The 14,235-nt window shown below is 32.3% G+C and overlaps 1 protein-coding gene across 1 annotated transcript in view; it reads left to right on the forward strand.

Moving 5' to 3' along the window:
• The first annotated feature begins 2,543 nt into the window (after window positions 1–2,543).
• The window catches only part of LOC144964136 (neuronal acetylcholine receptor subunit alpha-10-like), a 227,551-nt gene continuing 215,859 nt past the window's right edge, over window positions 2,544–14,235 (forward strand). The window contains exon 1 of the mRNA XM_078898067.1: window positions 2,544–3,057. The gene's annotated coding sequence lies outside the window, so the exon portion shown is untranslated. The remainder of the gene's footprint in view (window positions 3,058–14,235) is intronic.

A 14,235-nucleotide genomic window follows, 5' to 3' on the forward strand; every position in this document is an offset into this window, starting at 1 on the left:
TAGATAGAACGAAAATGACGTCACTCAAGCCTTTGTTATAGTATTTTGCCATCCGCGTGTGTGAGTGATTCTCACTAAACTGTATCAACCAGACTATAAAAGTTCATGGTTACACACAGTTTTGTGTGTTGGTCCGTTATACTTCCGGATGGCAATGTTATGAGCTTCTTAGCCAAGCGCATACTATCTGTAGCCTGACGTCAAAATGCCAGTCTTTGGCCACAAAAGAAAACAAATCGTGAGTTGTATTCAATAGTTCAACCAATGGACTTGTTTCCATGAGCTCTACTAACGACAACTCACTATGCGGTGCAAAAAAACCCCAACAAATAATGACGTCAAAATGCCAGCCTTTTTGGGTTTCAGTGTCAGGCCACTTTACGAAGGCCACGGTCAGAGTCAGTGAGATGCTGAGAATGGGAGCGATCTATATTTATGTTTTCGTCCAACCTAGTCATCGATCACATGATTATTGTTGTCCAACGATTGGACATTTCTCAATAAATGTAAACACGCTGCTTTGTTTATGAAAGTTAAAAACTTACCCATGAGTCATGTTCAGTAAAATGACCAATTGTCACGTCGGAAATTTTCAAACAGTGAACACTTTTCACTATGAGGGTCATTTCGAGCACACTTTGCAATGTGACCAATGACCTCGAGCACATGGAAATGTAATATAGATCATGCACATTGTACTTACTCGTGTATCCCCCCCCCCCCAAAAAAAAAATAATAAATAATATCACACTTGAGTTAAGTTTAAAAGGTGTATTCTCTCTATGAATATTTCTTTTCCTGTCATATATAATTTAACGTTTGTATAGAATTGTTACTATTGTATTGGGTGTCACTGTTGTGCTGAATCACTTGTTATTATTACAATTAGTTATAAGGGACCTTGTGGTTATTCTTCATCATCCCAAGATTAAACCTGAGCCGTTTGTTGTGTAGGTTGAGTGGCGCAGCTGGTAACGATAGCCATAGAGCGCATACTAGGTTCGAACCCAGGCCAATGAGCTTTTCATTTTGATACGAACCCACTTCAAGCACAAAAACCCGCCACAGTTCACCCCGACGTAATACTGGTTAGAGGTCGAAGGTCACATACTAACTTTTTCCACACAAAATTCAACTTAACCCGACATGATACCGACTTGAGTTGAGTTGTTACATTAAGGGGGAGGGGGAGGGGGAGGGGGAGGGGAGGGGAGGGGCGGGGACGGCAGGTGAGAATTCAAGATTTCAATAACATTTTCAAAAAAGATATGATTTAAAGTTATTGCTGTTTATCAATCCATTTTAAAAATCACTGTGTTATACTGTGTTTTAACACTATTTTCTCGTGTTTTATATTATAAATAAATTCATCATATCGATGGTCGGCGGATCAAACCTTTGAAGTCCCGAATTTCACGATCGACGGATCCTAACTCAGAAGTCTACATACGAGCTTTTCACACAATGTTTTATTTAATTTTGGGAGGATCAGACTACTGATATCATGAGAGATCAGAGCCGCCCAAAATTAAATAAAACTGGTGCGCAAAGTTCGTCGTAGGTAGACTTCAGAGTTTTTATTCACCGACCTTCGATATGGTTGCCCAATTCATCTCACTATTGAATTTTACCTCGGATTTTCCTGACAAATGTACATAAAAACTAGAGCTTTTATATAGCGCAATATTCAATAAACGTGATCAAAGAGCTTTCCAAGGGATCCCGAGCCATCAACAACATTTTACATGTAGAACGAGACAGGACGCCTGTTACGCAATACTACAATTCTTACAACATATTCTTTCAAAATTCTGCGTGCTGTCAGTTCAAATCAATGTCTTAAAAATGCAGAGGCTTTCTTTGTTATCATGAAAAGAACTTCTACCCAAAAAATGTATATGAAATGTATATATAAACAAACAACTAAATATGCCTGCTTGTACTGCTTGGTCCATGACTAAAATAAACATTTCTTTTCAAAAAGTTCATTAAATAAATGTCCCTATAATATTTTACTTAACATTGTTATCTACTTAGCATAATACCTTTTGTTGTTTCTTTGATGAATATACCGAAAAACTAAATATTCAAATATCTAAATTTATTCCCCAAATTTAGCACTTACAAAGCAAAAAGTATTATTTACATTTTTTTTTCTGCGAAGCAATTAAAAAACAAAAAATTCAGTTTAATTGTTGTGTCGATTTCGACAAAACGGAGGTTTTTCTTCTTTGGAGGTCTCCCCCCCCCCCCCGCCCCACCCTTAAAATCAAATCCTAGCAATCAGCTTGTAATGGGTTAACAACCTCGTAGTTATTCAATCACGAAATCGTCGGATATAACGCGATTATAAAGATCAATACGATTCATGACAAGCGTCATTACCGTTTTTTATCCAGAAGTTGCTCTATCTCCCTCCTCACCAAATGCCCCCCCCCCCCCCACTCCCCCTCCCGCATATTATTATTGTCACTTTCCAGCCCCTCACAGCCCGGGCAAATAGAACGCACCAGCTCACATCTACGGCTCGCGAGACGGTTCTCGCGTGCAACAGCGACCCGACCAAGAACGAACAGCTCGCGAGACTTGAATTGTCTTCGAAAAATTTGCACTCCTCTCAATTCGTTGGAAAATTCTACAAACTTTTTATATGGATTTTTAATGTTAATTATAATGGTTTTTTTCATCTAATGGATTACCAATCTTTTACTTTTACTCTTTAATCTTATTGTGACGCAAGTTATCTGGTTTACGTTTTCAAAGGAAATGACATTTCAAAAGTTATAATCATTTTGTGAGTGAAATTTGTAATAGTTTTGTCTTTGGTATAAAAAGGTATAGATATTGAAATATTTGTAAAATCTATCTTTTTTAAAAAGAAATATTAAAACTTGTTATGTTTTGCTTTTTTCAAAGCTGTAAAAGTGGCGGAGATCTTATTTAATATATGCTATTTAAAATGTTTACAAACGCTTTCAGTGATTGTGATAATTAAAACTTTGAAAGTGCATTCTCTTGACTTCTTCCGGACATCTAAATACACAATATTGAAAATCGGTAAGTAAGCAACAACATAATAAACTTTTGAATGTTTATAGTTTTTATTTATAATTATTTTTCTTCATAAACAATTAAAATGATGAATTAAATTTGATAAAGATAACAATAATAATGATAATAATAATAATAATGATAATAATAATGTATAATATAAAATAATAAATAATAATAATAATAATAATAAATAATAATAATAATAATAATAATATAATAATAATAATAATAATAACAGAAATAGTAATAATATTATAATAATAATGATATTAATTAAACAATAATACCAAATTTAACAATAGTAATATTAATGATGGTGATGATGATGACGATGAAGATGATGATGATGATGATGATGATGATGATGATGATGATGATGATGATGAGGATGATGACGACGATGATGATGATGACGATACGATGATAATAATAATGATAGTAATAAGGATAATAATAATAATAATAATAATAATATAATAATCTAATAATACTAATATGATAATAATAATAATAATAATAATAATAATAATAATATAATAATAAAATAATAATAATAATAATAAACAATAATAATAATAATAATATAATAATAATAATAATAACATAATAATAATATAATAATAATAATAATAATAATAATAATAATATAATATAATAATAATAATAATAATAATAATAACACTAATAATAATAAATAATAATAATAATAATAATAATAATAATAATAATAATAATAATAATATAATAATAATAATAATATAATAATAATAATAATAATAATAATAATAATAATAATAATATAATAATAATATAATAATAATAATAATAATAATAAATAATAATAAAATAGATGAATAATAATAATAATAATAATAATAATAATAATAATAATAATAATAATAATAATAAAATAATAATAATAATAAATAATAATAATAATAATAATAATAATAATAATAATAATAACATACACGTATCCTTTTTTACATTACACCTAAAATCTATTTATAAATAAAGATGTCCTTTTCTACATTACAATCAAGAAAACAGGCAACGTATTCAGGTTATGTACGAGTATATAATAATGTTATAACGTATTATAAAACATACGGAGGAACTTGACAAAATGAAAGTATAATCTCAACAGACTTCTGTAGACTAGTTATCTCCACCTAGCAATGGATCGTTAATGCTATTTGTGCGATGTGTTTATGGAATGGCAAGGCAAAATTAATTCATCCATTGATTAATGTCATCTTATTATTAGTACAGCTGACAAACATTTAAATGTCATCAGCCTTTTAACCCTCTCATTACCAACTATAGGAAAATCGTCACATTCGTTACGATACAATCAACATTTTTCTTATTCACATTTCTTTTGTACATCATAAAATTAAAAGATAATGAACAGTGTGTTGTAGAGCATGTTTTGCTAAAGAAATTATGTATCGCAAGAACTTACTGCTATTATTGTGTTTGAGTGATAAAAAATCTATTTTTGTGTTAGTTGTTGGGTGTGAAGTGTTGGGGAAAATCCTGAAAATGGCTGGTAAGGAGAGGGTTAAGGTGTGTGTTTACAGCTATATCTAAGCTACTATTGATGCTATGTGTAAAATTATCACAACATCCACCATCCGTATATAACCTGCCAACACATCAAAAATATGTGTAACCTTGAACGTTTATAGTCTGATTGATAGAATTTTTGAGATCTAACCATTAAAACTTCTGTCTAAAAACAATATTAACGAACTGAGTGACGTCAATTTTGTTCCATCTATATGCATAGTATAATCTCTACTATACTATAATTTGAGGATAAGTCATTTTGTTTTAAAGATCCAATGTTAATCCCAAATCCTAAACAATTGTTTTACTGGGAAGCACAAGTCGTGACGTCACACCTTCTTTTCCCCCGGTTCAAAATTCCTTGGAAATGTGAAATCAGTCTTCCGGACGACAATACATAAACAAGGAATAGGTTACAAATTGAATGCAAGGTGGCATATCAATATTACTGGTAGGATGTGTAGGCAGGGTCTTATGATTACTGGGCCTAAAGAAGCCACAGTATATATGATTTTTATTGACCACCTGCGTAAATGTGGGCGAGAAAACAAGATGCTATCACTCTGACACAAGAAGATTAGTTGCACAATGTATGCATCCAGTTCCCCCATACTAGTTTCACACTTCCAATGAGATTTGAACCAGTATTTTGACATCGCACTTTTGTTCCCTATTTGGAATGGCGGAAAACATTTAACGGGCCACCTACCTAAAACGTGAATTGTGACGAATCGTCTTAATCCATTATCATGGCGGAATAACATAGCGTCCTATCCAAAGGGTAGAAAAGGGTTGCTATTGTCCGTTTCACGCTAAAGTAACCGGGATACGCGCCGGCCCCATGGGCCTAATGGCTCTGAGAGACTACTTCGTATCGGGTTTTATCTATTCATTGAGTTGGTTGGTAAAATTTTGAAGTCAATTCCTGTTATAAACAAGAAAAAAAATGTTCGATAAAAGAAGAACCCCCCCCCCACCCCCCCCCCAAAACCCCCCAAAAAAACAAACAAACAACTTAAGCTATTATCTCAGTATTATCGCTGGGACCTATTCATACCGAGGGCATTTTTTCTTTAAGTTTTATCTCGACCTGGATAACCTAGGCGTCAACCGCAGGGCATTTCAGCAAAGTGTATCAATAGAGGCTACATTTCTTGCTCAAGGAAAATCCGAAATACCGGACAGGTCCTTCACTGCTCGCTACCATGTTAAATATTATATATAACCTATCTATCTCACCAAAATAGTAATATGTCGTGGCGAACTTGCCAGTTTATATAATATGTGGTCAGGAATGTGAGATTCTAGTTGTTCTCACTTTAATAAGCTATAAGTGTTGTCTTCGTAATAACACAAAAATAAATGATTATGCTTCACATCCATTGTCCAAACATATCAAACTATCTCAGAGAAGATGCCGGCTGATATCTCTTCGCACAAAGAGTGAGAGACATCGGCGGTCTTTTCATTCGTTGGTTCCTGTTTTTAAAATCAAATATGTGATCTGTAGTCTTTCAATATTTCAATACACTCAATATCGTGTTTCATTATCTGTTTAAAAAGATAAAGAGTTGGGGGCCGAAATTGTTCCGTGTAGCAAATGTTACATTTTAGTCAACGAACACATAATTACTGGCAACTCTAAAAACATTTAAAACTATTTTCTATGGATTGATTTACGAGTATCTTGTGAACCTTTTTTAATTGGATTCAATAGTCTGATGTCACGTCGCCCAGCAACGGCGGCCATCGTGGTTCTAAACAAAAGAAAATCGGTACTTTTTATTCTTCATGCTGGCTAGAACTTTTCATATGTCTTGTGATCAGAATGTGTAAATGTCAAAACATTATCAGATTTATATGATACGCTTTTATGCTCGTCGGAGAAATATTTCATAAGGGCGTCCGCCATTGTTCCGATAGTTTAGAGCCAGTGTTACTAAGTTACCATGCGTCATTACGAGGGAAGTGACGTCACGACTGTTGAAGCGTATGTTATATCAGGTTGACTCAAACGATTATTTAGAAAATCTGCTAGGGCAAAATGAACGGTGATTCGCACTGTGTTTAGATTGAGCTATTACCTGAAAAGGTAGCATGTTTAGATTGAGCTTTTACCTGAAAAGGTAGCATGTAAACCAATATCCGTTTAGCTTAAAGCAGCATTTTCAGGTTTGTAAAATATTTCTTCCAGGATTGTATGGGTCTAAATCATTATATGCTTAAACATTTATTTTTTACCTTTTCCTTCAGAAGTCTGCGATTGTCCACAGAAATATTCTGATTAAGGTCATGACAATTGATACCATGTTAAAAAAAAAAGTTTTCAAGTTAACTGATGATATGTTTGCGCGCACCTACATATTTTATTATGGGACCGATTTTGATCGTCAAAGGCTCAAGAGATTCGTCTTGATCTACGATAGTTTCCGTACTACTGAATTATAATAATAATTAAAATAGATAAATACCTTTATTTCCCACAAATATTGCAATTTCTCCACTAGTTGATAAAAACTATATTATACTAACACGAAAATTCATTTTGGTTCAAGCTTCCCTTTGTCTTTTTTTGTTGTTGCTATATCAATATATTATTTAATATATTCGCATAATACATAAATTACCACATTATACATTTGTATTGCTTATTTATTCATTCTTGTAATTCACGTTTGTAAACCTGGTACCCTATGGATAACTAAGTTTATATAATATTCATTCATCTATGCATTCACCACTTAATCAATGAGACAATACACATTAATCAAACCATAGTATTTTTGATAGTAGAATATTTTTTAGAATCAAAATCACCCCGACTTAATACCGTTTTGAGGCGAAAGGCAACATAATCAAAAATATAGTTTTTTAATTTTACAAAATCAATGAGTTTTTGTTGACATTACATGTTTAATCCCCCTCATTTTTTTTTTTGTCTTTCATTTTTGTCTGAGTAAAATGATAGGCCTAAGTAAACGAACCAAATCTAGAAAATACATAAATTTAATACGGTGATTATTGAGAATGTTGATATGTCTAAAAACAAATAAAATTAGACCATATATATGTATATATGTATGTATATATATAAATCTATATAAATAAATTTTAAGTCGTATTTAAATATCAACATATCGATCGGTATAATCAGGACAATTAGGAATTCACTACGATTTGGCTGGAAAAATATACATGGATTACAATTATTCTTGTCGCCGTGTTTATATAATGCTGTATTAATGTTATGTTTTGTCTTATGATATTGTTGTACTCATCTGTAAAAATCGTAAACAATCAGAAGTAAATTTATATACCCGTCTCAATATGGTAATATCTAGGGGTGAAACAGATAATTAGGGGGTCCGGATAGTTCAGTTGGTAGAGCGCTCGCTTCACACGTAAAGGAACAAAGATCGATCCCGGGTGCGGTCCTCCTGTCCAGCCAGCAGTGATTAGGTAGCTGGGTCTGTCATATCTGGCGGAACCTAATTTACAATAGACTAGTGGCCTGTCCGAAGGGTAGCAAGCAAATGCTATTGTCAGTTTTACGCCATAGAAGGCCAGAATCAGCTCACGCTTTGAAGGACTAATTTAACAAGAAAATCCCTTCCACTTCAAAAATTTTCAATTCGTAGTTTTTAGAAGATAACAATTATAGTCGCTATAATTATCTTTAATAATCAACAATTTACTCACCCAATGATTAAATGACACTTCAAAACCCTTAAAATTATGTAGTCTGGTCTCAACTTTCATTTTAAAATAAGTTTTATGACATAGAAATGCCCATAAAATCCCTCGAGATGAAGTGAGTAGGAAAGTGACAGAAGACAATAGAGAATAACAATTTTTCGCGGCGGAAATTTGAGACCAAATTTCGTAATTCTTCGAATTTTTCGTAGTTGTGGGCAGGTCTGCTTTTTGGGCATCTGGCTTATCTCGACATAATACCGTTTTGAGATGGGTCACATTCATGTTTGTGATACGTGATTGGGGGTGAGGAGGGGGGGGGGGAGGTGGAGGGGGGGGAGGTGGGAATAGGGAGTTACAGCTTTCATGGACGTCGCTCTCAAGGGAAAATCCTCAAACATGGAACTGGGGAATCTGAAGGTAATTTGATTGTGTTTTGATGATATGTGTGATCTGTGGAGTTATTATGATTAATGATTTATTTGAAGGCCATAGCACTAAAAAACCCCAATAAAAGTGCCAGAAGCCGTGAACTGTAAAATGTAATGTATACGAAATGAATATTACAGCTTTGAAAAAGAACAAAATACTAAACATGGAACGGCTCAAATTTCTTCTGAGTTCAGTCAGTAACAAAAACGGTTAAAACGTTAATATATTAGGTTAAATCCAGTCTAAAATACTGCCTTATTGTTTTTGTTTATGACTGAAGAATGGTTTTGAGCTCGAAACGTCCGTTTTTTTTGTATTTTGTTCTTTTTGAAGCTCTTATATTAATTTTTATACTTTATAAAAGCCTCCCCTCCCCCTCCCACCCTTCCCCTCCCCCCGGTAATTAAAAATAAAACTGAGTAAAAACCAAACAAAAGGGACATAGAAGTGAGAATTAATTGTCAATACGAAAAAGTAGAAAACATTTCTAAGATGGAATTAGAAATAAGTGCATCAAAAATAAATTGTGACAAAACGTTGTTAATTTAGGCTGCAAAGGGAGGATTTCGTTTCTCCACATTTTTCTGGATGTGATGATATAAAATTCTTTCATGGATTTTGATTTATTCAAACGCAAGTTGAGTAAACTAACACACTTCCAGTCGTAGTAGTTTTCAACGATTTTGAGATTGCCACTGAAATTGAAGTACTGTCCGCGCTGAGACAATGCTCTTAAACAACTTCATGGCTTGTTCTTTCTGGTGCTATTATTTGGGTTCCTATTCTTATTCATATTGTAAATGCTAGTTTGTTTATTGTTGTGGTATCTAACAATCTTAAATATGCTATTGTCAATCCCATATAAAAGAAACACAGCCGTGGCAAAGAAGACCCAAATAATTATCGACAAGTCTCGAATCTCACCCTTATATCTAAACTAATTGAGAAAATCGTAGCTTTTAGGATTAACGCACTTTTGAATGAACACGAAATATTCTCTAAATATCAGTCTTCGTTTTGTTCCTTTCACAGCTTTGAATATTCGAAATATTCTCTAAATATCAGTCTACGTTTTGTCCCTTTCACAGCTTTGAATATTCGAAATATTCTCTAAATATCAGTCTACGTTTTGTCCCTTTCACAGCTTTGAATATTCGAAATATTCTCTAAATATCAGTCTACGTTTTGTCCCTTTCACAGCTTTGAATATTCGAAATATTCTCTAAATATCAGTCTACGTTTTGTCCCTTTCACAGCTTTGAATATTCGAAATATTCTCTAAATATCAGTCTACGTTTTGTTCCTTTCACAGCTTTGAATATTCGAAATATTCTCTAAATATCAGTCTACGTTTTGTTCCTTTCACAGCTTTGAATATTCGAAATATTCTCTAAATATCAGTCTTCGTTTTGTTCCTTTCACAGCTTTGAATATGCTCCTTTTATAATCCACAATAATATCATAAATCATTTATGTAAGAAAAATGATGATGTTTTTATCTAAGTACTCGACCTCAGTACTGCCTTTGAGACAATAGCCATAACTTTTAATCGACAGACTCATGACACTATACGGATTCGGGGGTACTGTTGTACAAAAGTGTGATGTAAAAAAACAAACAAAACAAACTGGTTCCTATCTCATTGAAAGTGTAAAACCACTCTTCTGAAGGACTGAATACATACTATGTGTAAATGACCTTCTGGTTTGAGAGTGATGGCATCTTATTTCCAAGGCTAATTATATGCTGGTCGTCAATCAAGATCATCCACCTTCGCTCTTTTATGTCCCCTTATATACATATATATATATATATATATATATATATATATATATATATATATATATATATATATATACATATATATATATATATAAAATCTTGTCTTCACCAGGTTTAGCAAGCAATTGTTAGAAACCCAAGATCCATGAGCTTAATGCATCAGGAAGACTAAATTCTCATTCTCTCGATAGTTTGAAAAGTAGTAGCGAGGCTCGAACCCGGGACCTTCTGATCTGAAAGCGAGTGTTATACCACTAAAACTAGAGCAAATGGCGCATATCCAGGTAACTCAGTAATTCCCAAAATATTACGGGAAGATGGTTGTTATCTCGTATATATATATATATATATATATATATATATATATATATATATATATATATATATATATCGTGTTTTTTTTTTACTATCCGATAATGAATTGAAATAGGCCTTAAAAGTAGAAATGATAGAAAGATATTTTCATAGCATAGCTTCCCATCACTATTCAAGTTTCTTGTGGTGAAAATTTCAGGAAGATAAGATACTATACAATCGCGCTTTTTGTAAAAAGGGAGATATTTGAGCACTTATTTGACGAGTTTATATTTTTCTTCCAAATTGTTCGTCAAAAATCGCTTGAGTAAAATATCTGCCTGTTTACAAAGATCCCGACTGTATTGTTGTTGTCACGGCTTATAGCATCTTCCTGAAATGTTTACCACAAAAAACTAGAATAGTGATGGGAAACTATGCAAAAAACAAACAACCCAACAAAACAATCAAAACAAACAAAACAAATAAACTAGATGTTTCCATCATTTCTAGTTTGTAATTCTATTCTTTATCGGGTAGTGATAAAAAACACCTTGTATAAAACGAGTAAGATTCTCTGATCTCCCCCCCCCCCCCCCCCAATAAAAAAAGTGCTAACGAGTAGCTATATCGCCCTTCATTATTGACAGGAATCATATACATATATTTACACAAAATGTATTTTTATTTAATCTACCCTTTCTCATTATAACATAACATACCATAGATTTTTCGATATTGATTGTAATATTATATTTGCACTTATTATTTTTATTTCTATCCTATTTTATCTATTTTATTGCATTATGAGTTATGTAAATATATTTTATAATACTTTTAATTTTAATTTTTTAATTCTTGTAATTCACATTTGTATAAATAATGATTTATCTATGTATTCATTTATGTAATTCTTTATTTATTTATCAGTTTATTAATACATTCATTCATTTATTTATTCATTTACTTAGTTTTATGTTCAAGAGTAAATATATTTGATATAAAAAAAACAGTGTAATTCGACGTTTGATGTTATGCCAAAACGTCAATTTTGTAACATTTCAACACAAAAAAAAATCCAAAAAAAAAAAAATTCTAAATATCAAAAGTAAATATTTATTAGTAATCTGGCTTTTATAAGTTTATCTAATATAAAGGATAATAAAGAATGCCAAGAACTAACTGTTTACTCGGGAAAAAGCCTTACAAAATTTTGGCCAGAAAACTCGTCCTTCAAATATAGATCGATTAAAATGACGTTCTTTTTGTTAAAAACTCGCAAATATATCTAGGAACCCCCTTGAAGTCCCAGATAGGAGAATTTTTGACAAGGTCAGGGTCATTCGAATACATTGATATTTCAAGGACGAGTTTTCTGGTCAAAATTTTCAATGTGATTTTTTCAGTGTATGGCGGTACAGGGATAACATAAACAAAACAAAAAAAAAAATAGCGAGATTAGCTTTGTAAGATGACCTAAAAATGTGGCCAAAGTTGATACTTTTCCCACGTTTTTCGTCCATTTTAGAAGCTATCCCAGCAATTCTATTGATGATTTTTGATTGGTTTTGGTAAAATAGTCACAACATCCACCAGCCAGATATAACGTTCCAATAGACAGTTTGAAGATGACGTCACTCAGGTCTTTGTTATTGTTTAATGCCATCTGCGTTTATGAGTAATGCTCACTGAACTGTATTAACCTGACTATAAACGTTCATGGATACACACAGTTTTGTGTGTCAGTTCATTATACTTCCGGATGACAATGTTATGAGTTTCTTAGCCAAGCGCATACTATCTATAGTCTCATTGATATAGGTAGAATGCGCTTGGCCAAGGAGTTCACAACATTGCCATCCGGAAGTATAACGGACCAACACACAAACTCTGTGTAACCATGAACTTTTATAGTCTGGTTAATACAGTTTAGTGAGAACAACTCACAAACGCGGATGGCAAAAACAATAACAAAGGCCTGATTGACGTCATCTTCGAACTATCTATAGTTTAGTGAGTAATAATCACTAAAATGGCTGTCTAAAAACAAAAAAAAAACAAACAGCTGAGTGACGCCAACTTCGTTCTTTCTATTGTTTTCAAACCATAACCATCTTCAATGATCCCACCTGATTGGAAGGTTTTGAAGATTGTGAGCATTAATCACAGCGGTTTGATACTGAGATTGAGTGAATGCTTCTGCTACCAAATCCAGTCCTTCAATGAGTTATCAAATTATAATAACGCAGAGACGTCGTGACATCACACCTTATATTCTTCCGGTTTTAAACTCGTTGGAAGTGTGTAACCTGTCCTTCGGAGGACTAATAATTAATAAGTTACCTACCTATTGAATCAAAAGGTGGCATAACTATTTTAGCAAAAAACACGCATTGGCAGATTCTTAAAACCTACCGGATTTTAAAAAGAGATGGTGGATAATTTTTATTGACAACCAATATATTTAGACTAGAAAATAAGATGCCATCAATCTGAAACCATAAGATTAATTACACAAGGTATTTATCCAGTTCTCCTGAAGACTGAGTGGATTTTACACTTTCAATGACATTGGAACCAGTGTTTGACATCGCAATTTTGTTCCTTATTATTGTTAAGGGTATCTTCGTTTTATTTTTTATTTCATTTTGTCGAACCTCATTTGTTCTTCAAATTTAGGAATAAAAAAAAGTACAATATGTCAAAAATGCCTAAAGAATTGGTCACTAGAAGACAAGGCAAATGATTGAGTAATGATTGTTGTAGTAAAAGCGATTATATCAAAATTCAAACCCATTAATTGTATTTTGGTATTCCAATGATGAGTACTAAAACTTATAGGAATTTATACACGGGTTCCACAATTCCTTTTCTCTATTCTATATTTACAATATATTATTTACAATTAATGCATTTGATTCATGTCTTAAAAAAGCACCTTATTTAACCAAGATATAAAAATACACGTTAAAACTATAACAAGTTTTGAAGAATTACCGCACTGTAAACATATGATTTAAAAATCAAAATGATAAATGTTATCTTCAACGTTCCACGGGATAATGATTGAAGAATAAAAATTTACTAACAACGTCATTCAATCTTTCTCTAATTAACCATTTGAAAAAAAAAAAACACGCCTTTTATTCGTGGTGGATTTTACGTGAGTCAACAGTATCAGTAGACTTTAAAAATATCATTATATTCTCATCTCCATTAGCCAAAGAAAAACCGCCATTCTTTGGCGATATAAAGTTTTCATTTTGTGGACCGCCGTGTCAATCTGGTAACATATCGGAGTCAACCAGATTTCAAAATAAAAATGCGTTTAGATTTAAAACTATCAGAAATATGACATTTTGTTTTTATTTTTATTGCAAATAATACATTATTTCTCCTCATTAAAA

This window comes from Berghia stephanieae, chromosome 2, assembly GCF_034508935.2.
Source record: "Berghia stephanieae isolate SIO BIC M18660-M18661 chromosome 2, UCSD_Bste_1.3, whole genome shotgun sequence".
Taxonomy (NCBI): domain Eukaryota; kingdom Metazoa; phylum Mollusca; class Gastropoda; order Nudibranchia; family Aeolidiidae; genus Berghia; species Berghia stephanieae.